Below are 15006 nucleotides of genomic sequence, written 5' to 3'. Positions count from 1 at the left end.
CTGTAATTCTACTATACAAGCATTCCCTTAGAATTAAACCTTTGACATTATAACATGGCCTGTATGAAATTCAGGATGTCCTAAATCCACCCAAACAGGAACATTCTGTCTTTTATTTGCATTTTAAGACCCATTTTCAGGCCCCAAAACGCAGTTTAATGTTAACAAACAGCCAAAATGATGTGTCAAAGTATATTCATTCATTTTGCTTCGGCTTATATTTATCAGGGTTCGCCACAGCAGAATGAATCATAAGGTATTTCAGCTTATGTTTTTACTGGGAAACACCCATACACACTCGTTCACACATACTCATAAACTACGGCCCAATTGTTCACCCAATTCACTTATAGCGTATGTCTTTGGACTGTGGGGGAAACTGAAACACCAAGCAGAAACCCACGCCAACACAGGTGTACATGCAAACTCTGGGCCAACTGGCCCAGTCAGGACTTGAACCAGCGACCTTGTTGCTGTGAAGCGACAGTGCTAACCACCACATATTTGTCAAAATTTTTAGTGTCAAAAAGTGGCTCAGTTGACAATTTTTGAAATAATAAAAATAACTTTGTTAAACTTCTTGTTTTAATAACCTGAATAACTTTAAGGGATAGTTCACCCAAAAATAAAAATTCTGAGATCATTTACTCACCTTGACTTTTTCTAAAAAAGTTAGATTTTTTTGTTTTGTCGAACACAAAAGAAGATATTCTGAAAAAATGTTGGAATACTTTATATTCATAGGAATACTTTATATTCAAACATTCATAGTAGAAAAAATATGGAAATCAATGCTTACTGGATTACAAAATTATTTAGTATATCTTAGTTTTGTGTTCAACTGAATAAAAAAAACTAAAGCTGATTTGGAACAAGTGAGTAAATGATGACAGAACTTTTATTTTGGGGTGATAATGCAATGCACAAAATGCAGAATACAAAATGAATACAAAAAAAAAAATCTTCATTTCAATACAATAGATAATAGCCATATTTGTAAATTTTTTGTACATTCTTTAGTAAATACTTCAGTGCTTTACCTCTGCCAAACCATGTGGAGAACATCTGATTTCTCCTCCAGGTTTTATTACAGATTTTCAATAGAATTGAAGTCTGTGACCTAGATAGGCCTACTAACCCTTTTCTGTACCTATAAAGCAATCATAGTTCTTAGGTCTAGTCTGGACAAAAAGAAAGCAAACAATTCATTAAATGACAATGTACATCCAACTGGCTGTTTTGGCACAATAAAACCTGCCGTTACTGTCTTGTAAATAAAACCAGCTGGATGTATATCTTATTAGACGGACACTTGCCACAAAACTAAACCTCTAGACACAAATCATTGTTATGAGCTCTAATAATTAAACACAAAGCTTGCAGAAACTATTTTTGTTCTTAAATAGATGCAAAACGCAGTCACTAACTTACATGTTACTACATTATTGAGTTGCAAGATGGCGCTATGTAGTGGAGAACAGAGTTGTGACATCTCCAATAGTATCTGGATGCAGCCTTTATGATGCAAGCTAAGATTGCATCACTCGGCGATGCAATGTCAAACACAATGCACAAAAATGGAGGTAGTGACGTCACTTTGACGGGTAGGGTTACCACACAGGGGCCACTTCTACTTTTAGAGGGCACACTTTAACATACATCACAAACTATATAAACAATTATTCAGTCATTTTTATGCATCACTCTGCAGTCTTCATAAACATTTATTTATTCATTTTCTTTTCGGCTTAGTCCCTTAATTAATCTGGGGTAGCCACAGCAAAATGAACCACCAACTTATCCAGCATATGTTATTACTCACCGGATTTTAACTAAATCAGTGTTTCTCTGCCCTGTTCATGGAGGCACAATAAAGGACACTTCAAGACTAAAACACTCCTAAATCCAAACCTGAAAATTAGCAGCTTGCCAAATGCTCTGAAGATGGCAGTATAGCATCAACTAAACTGTAATGACTGTGCTCACTGTCGGGGAAAACCCCTAAAGTGTACCAACAGCACCACTCTGAATGAAGGCTTGACATTCAGCTGACACGAGACTAAAATTAAAAGTGAAAACGAAACTGAAACTCGAAAGTGCTTCCATATGCGTTTCCAGGAAATGATAAACAGTAAAGTGCCATATAATGGAAGAAATGGGCTTTATGTACAGCTTTTTTCAGCTAATGATAAACTTCTGATGAAAGCTTAATGTGACTATTTTCAATTTCATAAGGTTTCTTTTACAGCTTTGGTGCTGTAATGTAATCACAATAGACTGAAGCATTTATTTAGTTGTTCAAGCGTAAAACGAGATAAACTAATAATAATACATTTTATTTAAAATGTGCTTTTCTAAAACCCAAAGCGCTAAAATTGTCATATGTTATAGGCATGGCAGGGGAAAATGAAATTTAATGCAGTTTTTGTCCATTCTGAGACAACCCCCACTTAATATCGAATATCTATCAGGTGATGAGGCCTGCTGGCTGAAATTAAAAGTCTGTGCATAAACCTCATTGAGCTGCACCACATGTGCTGATTTGTAAACAACTGTGTTGGTTGTTTTTACAAGCTTTTCTGGGGAATCATAGGAGAGATACAATAAATATGCCAATTTAAAAAGGGTTCTTTCTTTCTTTCTTTCTTTCTTTCTTTCTTTCTTTTAAATAAAATGTTGTCATTTAGGCCATACAATGACAAAAGGCCAAAATAACCAAATTCATATTCATTTTTAGACAAAAAAAATGTTTTAGTAAATACCACATAAGGGATTAAATGCAGCAATAACTGTGCTTATTTGTACCTGAAGGAGAGCAAAGCTTTAAAAAAAAATTAAAGTTAAAAACCCCAACTATTTTCTCTTACATTTTTTCCTTTGGTCTCAAACCGATGACATTTCTCCTGGGTTTAAAATAAAATGTTATTTTTATTCAATCTTTTTAGCTCTAAACATATTTAATAAAAATCTATTTAGAGCAGAAAATGACAATAGGTCAAAATAACAAAAATTGTCAAATTATTCTGACATTTTCACATTCATAGATGACACTGTGCACATACTTTAACTTCAGAAGCGTTTCAAAATTAAAACTTGGTGAAATAATCCTTATTTTCAATCACAATAATGAAAACATTCATACTGTGACCAACTGATATTTCATCTAAATGACAGTATGCAGTATGACCCTTACTGTAATAGTGTTAATTGTCTCATTGTGTCAAAAAATATATTGTATGGGTCAAAAGTATAGTTTTTCACAAAGATATTTTGTAAATTTATAACTGTAAATATATTAAAAGTATGGAAGCCCGTTCCCGCCACTGAATGATAAAAAAATAAAGAGTTTATATATATATATATATATATATATATATATATATATATATATATATATATATATATATATATATGAATTTTAAAGTCAGAATTCTGACTTAATAACTCGGAATTCTGACTTTGTAACTCCGAATTGCGACTTAATAACTCAGAATTCTGACTTTATAATTTAAAAAAATATATTATTATTATTTTTTTAAATATTTAAAAAAATATATTTTTATTATTCAGTGGCGGGAGCGGGCTTCCATAGGAATGGGCTTCCATACAAAAGTTACTTTTTATCATATGCGTCACTAAAAACTTTAAACTAAAATTTAATCAACTTTAAAGTTGAATTCTCTGCATTTAGATTTTCATTTAGAATATTGTCCTATAACAAATCATTTACCAATGGAAAGTTTATTTATTCAACCTTTGAATGGTGTTTAGACATACAAGAAGTCAGAATTATTAGCCCCCTCAATTATTAGCGCCCCGTTTATTTTTCCTCAGAGAGAACATTTTTCTCATTTCTAAACATAATAGTTTTAGTAACTCATCTCTAATAACTTATTTATTTATCTTCACCATGATGACAGTAAATAATATTTGACTAGATATTTTTTCAAAACACTTCTATACAGCTTAAAGTGACATTTAAAGACTTAACTAGGTTAATTAGGTTAACTAGGCAGGTAAGGGTAATTAGGCAAGTTATTTTATGACGATGGTTTGTTCTTTAGGCTATCAGGAAAAAAATAGCTTAAAGGGGCTAATAATTTTGACCTTAAAATGTTAGAAAAAAATTAAAACTGCTTTTATTCTAGCTGAAATAAAACAAAAAAATCTCCAGAAGAAAAAATATTAACAGACATACTGTGAAAATTTCCTTGCTCTGTTAAACATAATTTTGGAAACATTTAAAAAAAGAAAAAAATCAAAGGGGGGCTAATAATTCTGACTTCAACTGTATATTACCTTTATTATACCTTTAGTGTTACCTGCTATACTTTATCCCGCTTTTGCAATTTAATTAGTTTAAAACATTAGTTTACTCTAAACATGTATTAACATTAAAGCAATAGTTTGAACCTTTTATTGCAGCTTAGGTCAGTTTTATAATAATACCGTATACCATGATAAAAAAAACATCAATAACAAGAAAACTGTCAAATGTATTTCAACTAAAAACTAAAACAAAGACTTATGACTGGTGTTGTGGTCCAGAGACATTTGAAACACTTCAGCCTATCAATTTGAGGGAAAACCCCTAAAAAAACAGATCTCTCTAAATGAAGGCTTTTCACTCAGCTGGTACTAAAATAAAAAGTGAAAATGAAACTAAGACTTGCAAATGTTTCCACAAGCCTTTCCACCAACCCATAAGCGACAAGGCACTATATAAGGGAAGAAATGGAGCTAAATGTGCTGACAGCAAAGCATTTTTTATATAAACAGTACTTGTTTGCAAAAGCACAAAGCAGACTTGCTTGTGCACACATTGGATATTTAAGCTTGTTGCAGTATTCACACTCTATGTGTTAGCTCATAACTGGTGGTGGGGAAGCCAGTCAGCAAAAGACAAACCCTCCCACTATAATTGAATAAAGATTCCTTTCTTCTGCGCTTAATGAAGGCAGCTCTGTTGACACAGTAACAAGCTGACATTGTTCAGAGCTAGAGCAGAACGTCATCAAGGCTGATGACACTGAAAAAGAAGGAAAAACTCCATGACGTATCAAGCACAGTCATCAAGATGAGCATTTACAGTAATACTGACTCATCTGAGAAATGACTTTTTGTTTACATTTTCAATTAGATCACCTTTACAATAGAATATCTTGTTCAACTCCCACATAAGGTATAGGGTCACTATTGCCTTCAGCTTTATGGCTCCTAAACTTTGGTATAGCCTTCCTGATAATGTCTGAGGGTCAGACACAGTCTCTCAGTTCAAAACTAGATTAAAGACCTATCTGTATAGTAAAGCATACACTCAATGCATCACTTAGTGGGTTTCCACGCAAGTTTCTACATCTTGTTTATATACACTATGAACAGCAGCTTTGCTAATTATTCTCTTTATTCTCCATTTACACCTGGGGCTACTCATCCCGAGGTCCTCAGATTATGCGGAGTCACTGATTGGACCTAAGACCAGCGACGAGATGATTTTCTTCACTCTCCTATTGGTCAAGTTTTTTTTCCCTTGCCGCTGTCGCCACTGGCTTGCATGTTTCAGGATCTGTAAATCTACGCATCGATGAATTAGCTCTTCAGTGTTTGGACTCTCAGTAATGATTTCAAACCACACTGAACTGAGCTAAACTGAACTGAACTTAAACACTAAAAACTGAACTACCCTGATCCAGTTACTTTGACCATTTATGTGAAGCTGCTTTGACACAATCTACATTGTAAAAGCGCTATACAAATAAAGCTGAATTTAACTGAACTATTGCACACACATCATGTACAGTTGGAGTCAAAATTATTAGCCTCCTTTTTAAAATATTTCCCAAATGATGTTTAACAGAGCAAGGAAATTTTCACAGTATGTCTGATAATATTTTTTCTTCTGGAGAAAGTCTTATTTGGTTTATTTCGGCTAGAATGAAAGCAGTTTTTAATTTTTAAAATGTCATTTTAAGGTCAAAATTATTAGCCCCTTTAAGCTATATTTTTTTCCGATAGTCTACAGAACAAACCATCATTATACAATAACTTGCCTAATTACCTGCCTAGTTAACCTAATTAACCTAGTTAAGCCTTTAAATGTCACTTTAAGCTGTATAGAAGTGTCTTGAAAAATATCTAGTCAAATATTATGTACTGTCATCTATTTTATTTTTCTACCATTATGTTTAGAAATGTGCTGAAAAAACTATCGTCGTTAAACAGAAATTGGTGGAAACAATAAACAGGGGGGCGTAATAATTCAGGGAGTTTGATAATATGACTTTTACTGTATTTGTTCATATTCTTTAGCCTAGCAGTGTGATTCAAGTACCATTCAAGGTCAGTGATCAGAAAGCTTTTTAAAGTCGTACTATCACCAAATGTTATTCATTTATTTATTTTTGCAAATTAGCAAATGATTTGTGAAAAAATACATTTTAAGCATCATTACTTTTGTCTTAAATGTCGCTTGATTTCTTAGAAATTATTTTTCTCATTATTTTTAGAAATTACTATTATTTTTAGAAATTATATTTCTCAATATTGAAAGCATTTGTTGCGTCAATACAAACAAAACTCACACTGTAAACGATTTCTGTTGTTTTCACAGTATTATACTGCATTTCTCAACAGTTTTTTACTGTATACGCTGTGCACAGTGTGTTACTGTATAAATTGTTGTTTTCACAGTATAATAATGTATTTTCAACTTTTCTATACTGTGAACATGGTTAACAGTATGCTACTGTAGATTTTACAATGAATTTTGGGAAAAATCAGTTACTGTGTATCTAAATACAGTACTGCAAATGACCAAGAACAACTCCACACACACTATATATATTATGATTATTATGTTTATTTATTTTTGACAAATTATTTTGTGAAGTTAATAACCTAACCAGTTTCTTCAGAATGTTCAGTGCATTAAACTGTCCCTTGATTTTCCATTTTTGGGTGCACTGCACCTTCATTTTATAAGGTAACATGGAAATATTAAATAATATTAAATAAACATAACTATGTGCTAAACCAAAACGTAAACTGAAACAAAAATAATTGATTCACGTAACTAAAGACTGTTAAACACACAAAATGATTTCAAAGTCAGCTTAAATGTCAGAGTGACCAACCTGCTTTAGACGGATTCAAGAATATTGGGCGCCCATATTGGCCACCGTAGAGGTCACATATCTCCGCATTTTCAAAACAACATTTTAAAATATGCATCATCTTTATAAATAAGGCACAGGCTTGAGTTTAAAACAACAACATTCTCGCATGAAAAACTGTTAAAACTTTATTTTATAACACATTCATTATAGAGCCATCGAAGACAGGGGCATGTCTCAATAATGTCTAAGCCGATTAAAGCATGAGGTTTGCCGGATACTTGAGTGATAAAGCGCCGTCAACCCCTGGAGGTCAGAATCTCCCCTATCGGCAAAGCACACTTAAAAGTAGTCATTATATCTATAAACAAACCACACATTTGAGTTTGGAAGAACTACATTCTCGCATGAAAAACTGTTAAAACTTCATTTCGTGACATATAAAACGCAATATTTACGACATTATCTGGCTTTTCTCATCCGCCATTACTATTTGCTTGTTGGTGTAAAATGAATTCTGGGAGAAAAAAAAAAAAATTAATTCTCAAAACACTTCAAGCGAACCTTATTCTTATTGTTAAAGTCAGATATATGTAATATTTTCGCTGGTAAAGTAAAAAAAAAACAATATTACTATTTAATCAATATCACGTTTGCACTGGTTCGGTTCAGGACTCAAACGACACCGAATCGGATTGAACTGTTTGCTCGGGAATTATTTTATCACACGTGTTTACTAGCACATTCAGCAACATGTGTATAAATGTGTGTGGCCGAGTAGTATAACGATATAGTAATGATTCATTGTTGTGTCTTACAATAATATACGAAAAGGAATCGGTTTTAGGCGGATTCGACTCTTTACTGTTCTAAGGAGCCGACTTATTGAACCGAACAGAGTCGATTCGACATTCACCAGGCAAACGGCTATCCTAATTTGAAATCCACCTGTCGCCTTTTCCTCCAGTGAATTCATCCTCGGTAAGTGTTTAAAAGTCAAATTCTGTCCGTTAAAGTTTTGTTTTGTGTATATTTCTGTGTAGTGTGTGTGTAATTTAATTAACCAAGTTACTTTAGTTGTAAGTTAGGTTCTTATGTCACGTTATTCGACGCCAGACCGTGTTTGTAGTGTTTGCGAGGTAACTATTAGATAACGTACAGTGAGTTTATCTTGAGTGAGTTTTTGACAATAGTAACGTTACCTGAAAAAAAAAACATAACTTTTACTCAGTGTAACGTTAACTGCATTTTCTATTTCAGCACAACACTGAGATGAAGGCAAAGTCACCATAAAAAGTTAAACGTTTAACTAACGTTAAGGTAAGCTCTGGTCTTCATGTGGTCATTATGACTAACGTTAAGTTATCATTATGGTTAGATTCGTTAACTGTAAGTTATTTAAACTAAACTCACAATGAAACAAGTCTAAACTGTTTTATTAAATTGAGCTGATAACGTAATAAAATTCAGTTCATGTCTTTTAAGTTAATGTTAATATTAACATAATTCATATTAATTGTCTATTTCTCACTGGTTAATGAGCTTATTGTATAGTGTATCATTAATTGTACATTTTATTTTTGGTTTTCAGGTGTAGGGAATGATTTGTATACAAATTTATTTTAACCCCATACAGATTGGTATGGTTGTACCATAGATTTAGATTATTAAATGTTAAGTCTTATTTTACTCTTATCTTTACTCTATATTTCTTTTTTGCAGCTACAGCAATTGATGTTGAAAAACTGATGCTACCAATCACTCCTCACTTGATTGTTCAAGGTAATGTTCATGTCTTGCTCATTTTGATTAGATTTTGAAATGTCAATTTGTTCACTGATTTGTTGTGATTAGTTTCATGTACAAACTCTTTTTCTTCTTCCAGTAGCGACACAGTGGCACAGTAGGTAATGCTGTCGCCTCACAGCAAGAAGGTCGCTGGTTCGAGCCTCGGCTGGGTCAGTTAGCGTTTCTGTGTGGAGTTTGCATGTTCTCCCTGCGTTCGCGTGGGTTTCCTCCAGGTGCTCCGGTTTCCCCCACAGTCCAAAGACATGCGTTGCAGGTGAATTGGGTAAGTTAAACTGTCCGCAGTGTATGAGTGTGTGTGGATGTTTCCCAGAGATAGGTTGGGGCTGGAAGGTTATCTGCTGCATAAAACAAATGCTTTATAAGTTGGCGGTTCATTCCGCTGTGGTGACCCCAGATTAATAAAGGGACTAAGCCGAAAAGAAAATGAATGAATTAATAAAACAACCATGGCTAGGCTATTTGGCTATCAAATGCTGAGTAAATATTAGACACAGATTTTTTACTATAACTAGTCTTTGTGTTTATTAGCAATTTTACTGGCCGTGTTTGTTTTTTTCAAACAGCCTGGAAACTGTAAGCTTGGTTCAATATTGGTTTTTTTATGTCATAAGTTGAAGGGACAGTTCACCCAAAAATGAAAATAAGAGCATCTTTGGCATCCTCCACTTGTTTCAAAATAGTTAGATTTTTTTTGTTCCATTAAACATCAAACTTGTATATTTTTTTAAAGAAATTTGGTTAAAATATGGATGTCAATAGTTACAGGTTTCTAACATTCTTCAAAATATCTGCTTTAGTGTTCAACAGAAATTCTAACTGGTTAAAAACACATGGAGTAATGGTGGCAGAATAGTAAACTATCCTTTTAAATATTTTATTCTGAGACTTATTTATATGTGTCTTGTCTTTTGCCATATTGTCTTTTTAGCTCAGATTTTGATGGACCTGGAATGCGACTACAGTTACTCTTAAGTCAAGAACCAAATAAAGCACAGATGTGGAGCGATCTGCAGCTAAACTACCTGGAGGAAAGGAACCTTTAGGTAAAAACACCTGCTTTTATTTAGATCTGAAGTATTTTATTTGGCATAGAGTATTTTTTTTTTCTTATTCTAATTTTATGTATATACTGAATAGAAGCCATTTAAATTTCACAACAAATGATTGAATATAAAATATCATCTAGATGTCTTATTTTTCATTGTCTTAAACAGGGGTGCTCAACCCTGTTGCTGGAGATCGACCTTTCTGCAGAGTTTAGCTCCAACCCTGATCAAACATCAACTAACCAACTAAATAGTATCTGAAGGAGCACTTGGTAAATAAAGACAGGTGTTCTTGATCAAGGTTGCAGGTGAGCTCTGCGGAAAGGTAGATCTCCAGGAACAGGGTTGAGCACCCCTGATCTAAATGCTCAAAAATGCTGTTTCAGAGGCGAGTTTGGATGTAGTTCAGAAATAGATTCATTAGGATCAATGCTTAAAGTAAACGTTTACTTCTCTCTGTAGACCAAACATGCTTAGTATCCCTCACATTTTAATAAATTATTTATTTTGGTTACTTTTACATCTATATATGGTTAAGCAAGTATTTAATAAATAAAATTATTGTTTTTTTTTAGATTATTTAGATTTTGTTTTTTTTACAGTGTAGGTGAACATACTACCTTGATGTCCAACAAAGGCTGCACAAGAGCTCATTTGATGGCACATATTCTGTCCTGTCTACATCTCTGACGAAGTGCTTCGACATCAGTGAGTAATAAATCTTCATATTATCATGCATACAGGATTTCTGTAAGCCTATCTTTAATGTTAGTTTGTAATCAGCAGTGACTGTTTTAAAAAATTTGGGATTTAAATTGATGCTGTGCACAGTAATGTCATGATGATTTAATTTGAGGAAATGTCACTGGAGAGGTGTTCGTAAAAAAAATAAATAAATTGAACAAAATGACTCTATTAAAGATTTATTTGTCTCACTGACATGCCATCACTGCATATTGAAATACAGTAATACGAATTGACCGCAAAATATTACCACAAACATTTCATGAAGTATATTGCTTGACTACTGTACAGTTCTTTGCTCAACTTTAACACATTTTGTCGTGTCGCTGTGCCTCTCGGCAGATTTTGCCAAAAATGAATGCTTAGTGATTATTTTGTTTTATACGAACCAAAGGTCAGCAACTCATCATTAGCATTATTTTTAAAAAATCACCTACGGCTTTCATGTTCTCTAACGCAATCTTGTCTGTAAGTTAGAAGTGAATTTTCACATGTTAAAAGCTTAAAAGTACTTGATTAACATTAGTCACGTTAAATTAGATTATTTTATTTATTTATTTTAAATATGTAACCTCTTAAGGTCAGAATGAACTGTGTTCACCCCTCTTAAATCAGTGGAAGCACTAGTAGTGTGATCATGGAATTAGATATTTCAAGCTATACAGAGTCAGACATTATGTGAAGACTAGTTTATAGTTTATAGTTAAGACTAGTTAATGACTAGTTTTGACTTGACGGATCTTTTCCCCATTAACGTTAGTGTAATTGTAAATTGACAACAAACTATTTTGCCAACAAAAATGATTAAAAAAAAAACAGTGTTTTATATATATATATAAAACAATAGTGCGGTGTTTGGTTTCTGAATGAATGAAATAATTTGAGGCATGATTAGCTTTTACTCCAGTGATTGATTTTGCTTGTCATTTTTGCAGGATCATCAGATGTGCTGCTGCCCTTTTTCACTGTCCCTTTTCCACAACATCATTTGGCCTTCATCATTTCCTGTCTTGTAGCAGTATTTTCACCTGTTTTTTAAATTTTAATGCTTTTTGATACATTAATTGTTGACTGGTTTTAATTATCAATTGTTCATTAGTGTTCTGTTGCTTTGTTATATTGAATAATTGCTACTGTTTCAGTAGGGTTTACACAATAAACTTTTATTGTGAAGTTAAAGTTTCAGTTTCTTAATTTTTCTTGTATTTCTTAAACAGTTCAAATAATATTTGTGCAATTTTTGAAATTCTTTTGCTCATTGCTCATTATAAAGTAGCACTATTAAATACAATAAAATAACATTTAATAACTGTAAAATACTATACAGTAATAATGAAAGTAACATTAAAATACCGTAGCTCTGCATGATAAAAATGTACAGTAAAATACTGTTTTCAGTTTTGCAGTATGTGTATCACTACTGTAATTGGTGTTACAGTAAAAAAAGAAAACAGTAAAATGATGTATTACATTTTACAGTAAATCTAATACTAATGTAATTAGTATTACAGTAATGTTACTGTTTTATGAAATACAGCAGCTACCGGATAATTGTTGCCAGTAACTTACTGTTAATTTAACAAGAAATCGTTTACAGTGCAGTTATAAACATGGGCAACAACTTTTTGTACATCAGTTTTATTTTTAAGATTATTATGCTTGTATTCCATAGATTAAATGAGGGTGATGTCTAGACATTTCATATATTTGCAATAAACACTTTTTACAATATTTGTAACAGTAATGTTTACATTAATATTATATACAAACCTGATTCCATAAAGGTTGGGGCACTGTACAAATTGTAAATAAAACAGAAATGCAATAATTTACAAATCTCATAAACTTATATTTTATTAACAATATAAAATATAATAGCATATCATATGCTAAAAGTGAGACATTTTAAAATTTCAGGCCAAATATTAGCTTATTTTTTATTTCAGACAGCCACACATTCTAAAAAAAGTTGGGACAGGTAGCAATAAGAGGCTAGAAAAGTCAAATGCACATATAAGGAACAGCTGGAGGACCAATTTCCCCATTTCCAACATGATTGGGTATAAAAAGAGCCTCTCAGACTGGCAGGTCAAGACAGGCAGAAGATCACAAATTTCCCCAGTCCTGCACCAAAAAATAGTGTAGCAATATCAGGAAGGAGTTTCTCAGCAAAATATTGCAAGAGTTTAAAGTTATCTACAGTGCATAATATTATCCAAATATTCAGAGAATCTGGAACAATCTCGTGTGTAAGGGTCAAGGCTGGAAAAACTTTGGGGCCCTTAAGACAGCACTGCTTTACAAACAGGAATTCTGCTGTAATTGAAATCACAGTATGGGCTCAGGGCTACTTCCAGAAAATATGGTTGGTGAACACAATCCGCAATCAACATTGCCGGCTAAAAGTCTATAGGTTAAAAGTCGTATTTAAACATGATCAAGAAGCACAGGCATTTTCTCTGGACCAAAGCTCATTTAAAATGTGGCAAAGCGAAAAACTGCTCTGTGGTCTAATGAATCAAAATTTGAAGTTCTTTTTGGAAAACTGGGACGCCATGTCATTGTAAATCATAAAGAGGAAGATGCGACAAAGAAGATTTAAGACAGTTGAGCAGCTAGAAGCATTCATTAGACGAGTATGAGAGAACATTCCTATTCCCAAACTAGAGCAACTTGACTCCTTAGTGCCTCAGACGTTTGTTTGCAGACTGTTGTAAAACAAAGAGGTGATGCCTCACAGTGGTAAACATGGCCTTATATAAAATCAACTTATTTAAATTGATATGAAATGACTTAAAATGATACATTTTCACAGTTTAAACATTTGGCATGCTATCTATGTTCTATACTGAATAAAATATTGAAATTTGTGAAATGTCAAAAATAGTATACAAATAAATAAAGAATATAAAATATATAGAGTTTAGGTGTGAACTATTTATAAATAAGGAAATGTGTATTAATTTAAACAGTTTATTTGTCTCCATGTACATTCTAATGTGCTTTATTGAACTCATGACAATTTGTATTTCACTTAGCGATAAACTAATTTTGAGAGAAGCACATGAGGATCCTCGACAAACCATTTATATCATTATCCAATCAATACAAGACCAAACCCCTATAAATACTCATTTATCACTTATCCCATTATCTTTTGGTCATCAGTATCCCACCACCAACAGCAGCATCGCCGCACCAAAATCAATGCTGGGGGAGCATTCTGAGGCCGGGCTTGACACTGTGCTCGAACCCCTCTCACTGTCTTTCTTTCTTAATGAGGGGAACGATGTGAGCCAGGGTTTTCCTCCAAACAACAACAACAAAATCTGATGGTCGTGGGATATGTAATCAGTGAAGAGGAAAGAATTGTCAACAACCTCCATTGGGAACACTCAACATGTGTATTAACCTCTCTTGAACATGGGATCTAAATTGACTAATCTACCTTTAGAGTTATGAGGTTCTATCTGGCATTTTTGTTAAAAGTGGGTTATTCATATATTTTTGTTCTCATTTTAAGACTTTATTTAAAAAAAAGGTTTTATCTACAAAGCTGAACTCTAGCTTGTCTCTGTAGGGTTCTTTCTGTAAGCCAATTAGCATTTCGAATGCACGCATGAGGGTCAATCAGTATGAGCTTTCTTTGACATTCCACCGGACTGCTCTGTTAACAGTGGGAAAGACCAGAAAAAAACACAAAATCAGAGTCGATTAAATAATGCTGCACCACATAAAATTGAGCAGAAACCTGGAACTGAAAGGACGTGTGTAAATGTGATGATTTAGAAGCACTTTTTGACATTAAGGTGAAATGTTCGATTTTACTCTGTTGAAAAAGAATCTATAAAAATGTAAGTAATATGTAATTATAAACTTTAAGCTAGATTTATAAACATGTTTGTATGTGTACAATTGTACATTGTATTTACATATGCCATTACACTGTAACTACATTGTAAATATTTTGTAGTTACATCCAAGATAATATTCATTTTTGTAAATGTTTATTTGTATATTGCATGTACAGTATTTGTGTATAGTTATTTACATAAATATACTCAATACATGTAATGTAATTAGTATTACAAACTATGATCTTGAACATATTAACATTGTTATTACATTGTACATCCCAGATAATATTTATTAATGTGTTTCTTTGTACATTTTATGTATAGTGTGTATTTATAGTTAATATTTAAATGTACACAGTACACATGTATGTAATTACAAACTTTTTTCTTGGATGTATTTACTATGTCATTACATTGTAACTACTCTGTAGTTACATT

General features: G+C 32.8%; 1 long non-coding RNA gene across 3 annotated transcripts; it reads left to right on the top strand.

Moving 5' to 3' along the window:
- The first annotated feature begins 7198 nt into the window (after positions 1 to 7198).
- LOC141379550 (uncharacterized) lies at positions 7199 to 12312 on the top strand. Of its 3 annotated transcripts, none has more exons than XR_012396388.1 (7): positions 7199 to 8093; positions 8373 to 8432; positions 8835 to 8894; positions 8998 to 9183; positions 9850 to 9964; positions 10570 to 10675; positions 11647 to 12312. It is a non-coding gene; the product is annotated as an uncharacterized lncRNA (long non-coding RNA). The 3 variants fall into 3 exon arrangements; XR_012396390.1 differs by having other exon boundaries at positions 7970 to 8093; positions 9001 to 9183; positions 11647 to 11887; XR_012396389.1 differs by lacking the exon at positions 8373 to 8432 and having other exon boundaries at positions 8009 to 8093; positions 11647 to 11887.
- The last annotated feature ends 2694 nt before the right edge of the window (positions 12313 to 15006 follow it).

Source organism: Danio rerio, chromosome 20 (assembly GCF_049306965.1).
Source record: "Danio rerio strain Tuebingen ecotype United States chromosome 20, GRCz12tu, whole genome shotgun sequence".
In the NCBI taxonomy this organism is placed as follows: Eukaryota; Metazoa; Chordata; class Actinopteri; order Cypriniformes; family Danionidae; genus Danio; species Danio rerio.
The sequence above is the reverse complement of the archived record's forward strand: the minus strand, read 5'-3'. Positions and strand labels throughout refer to the sequence as shown.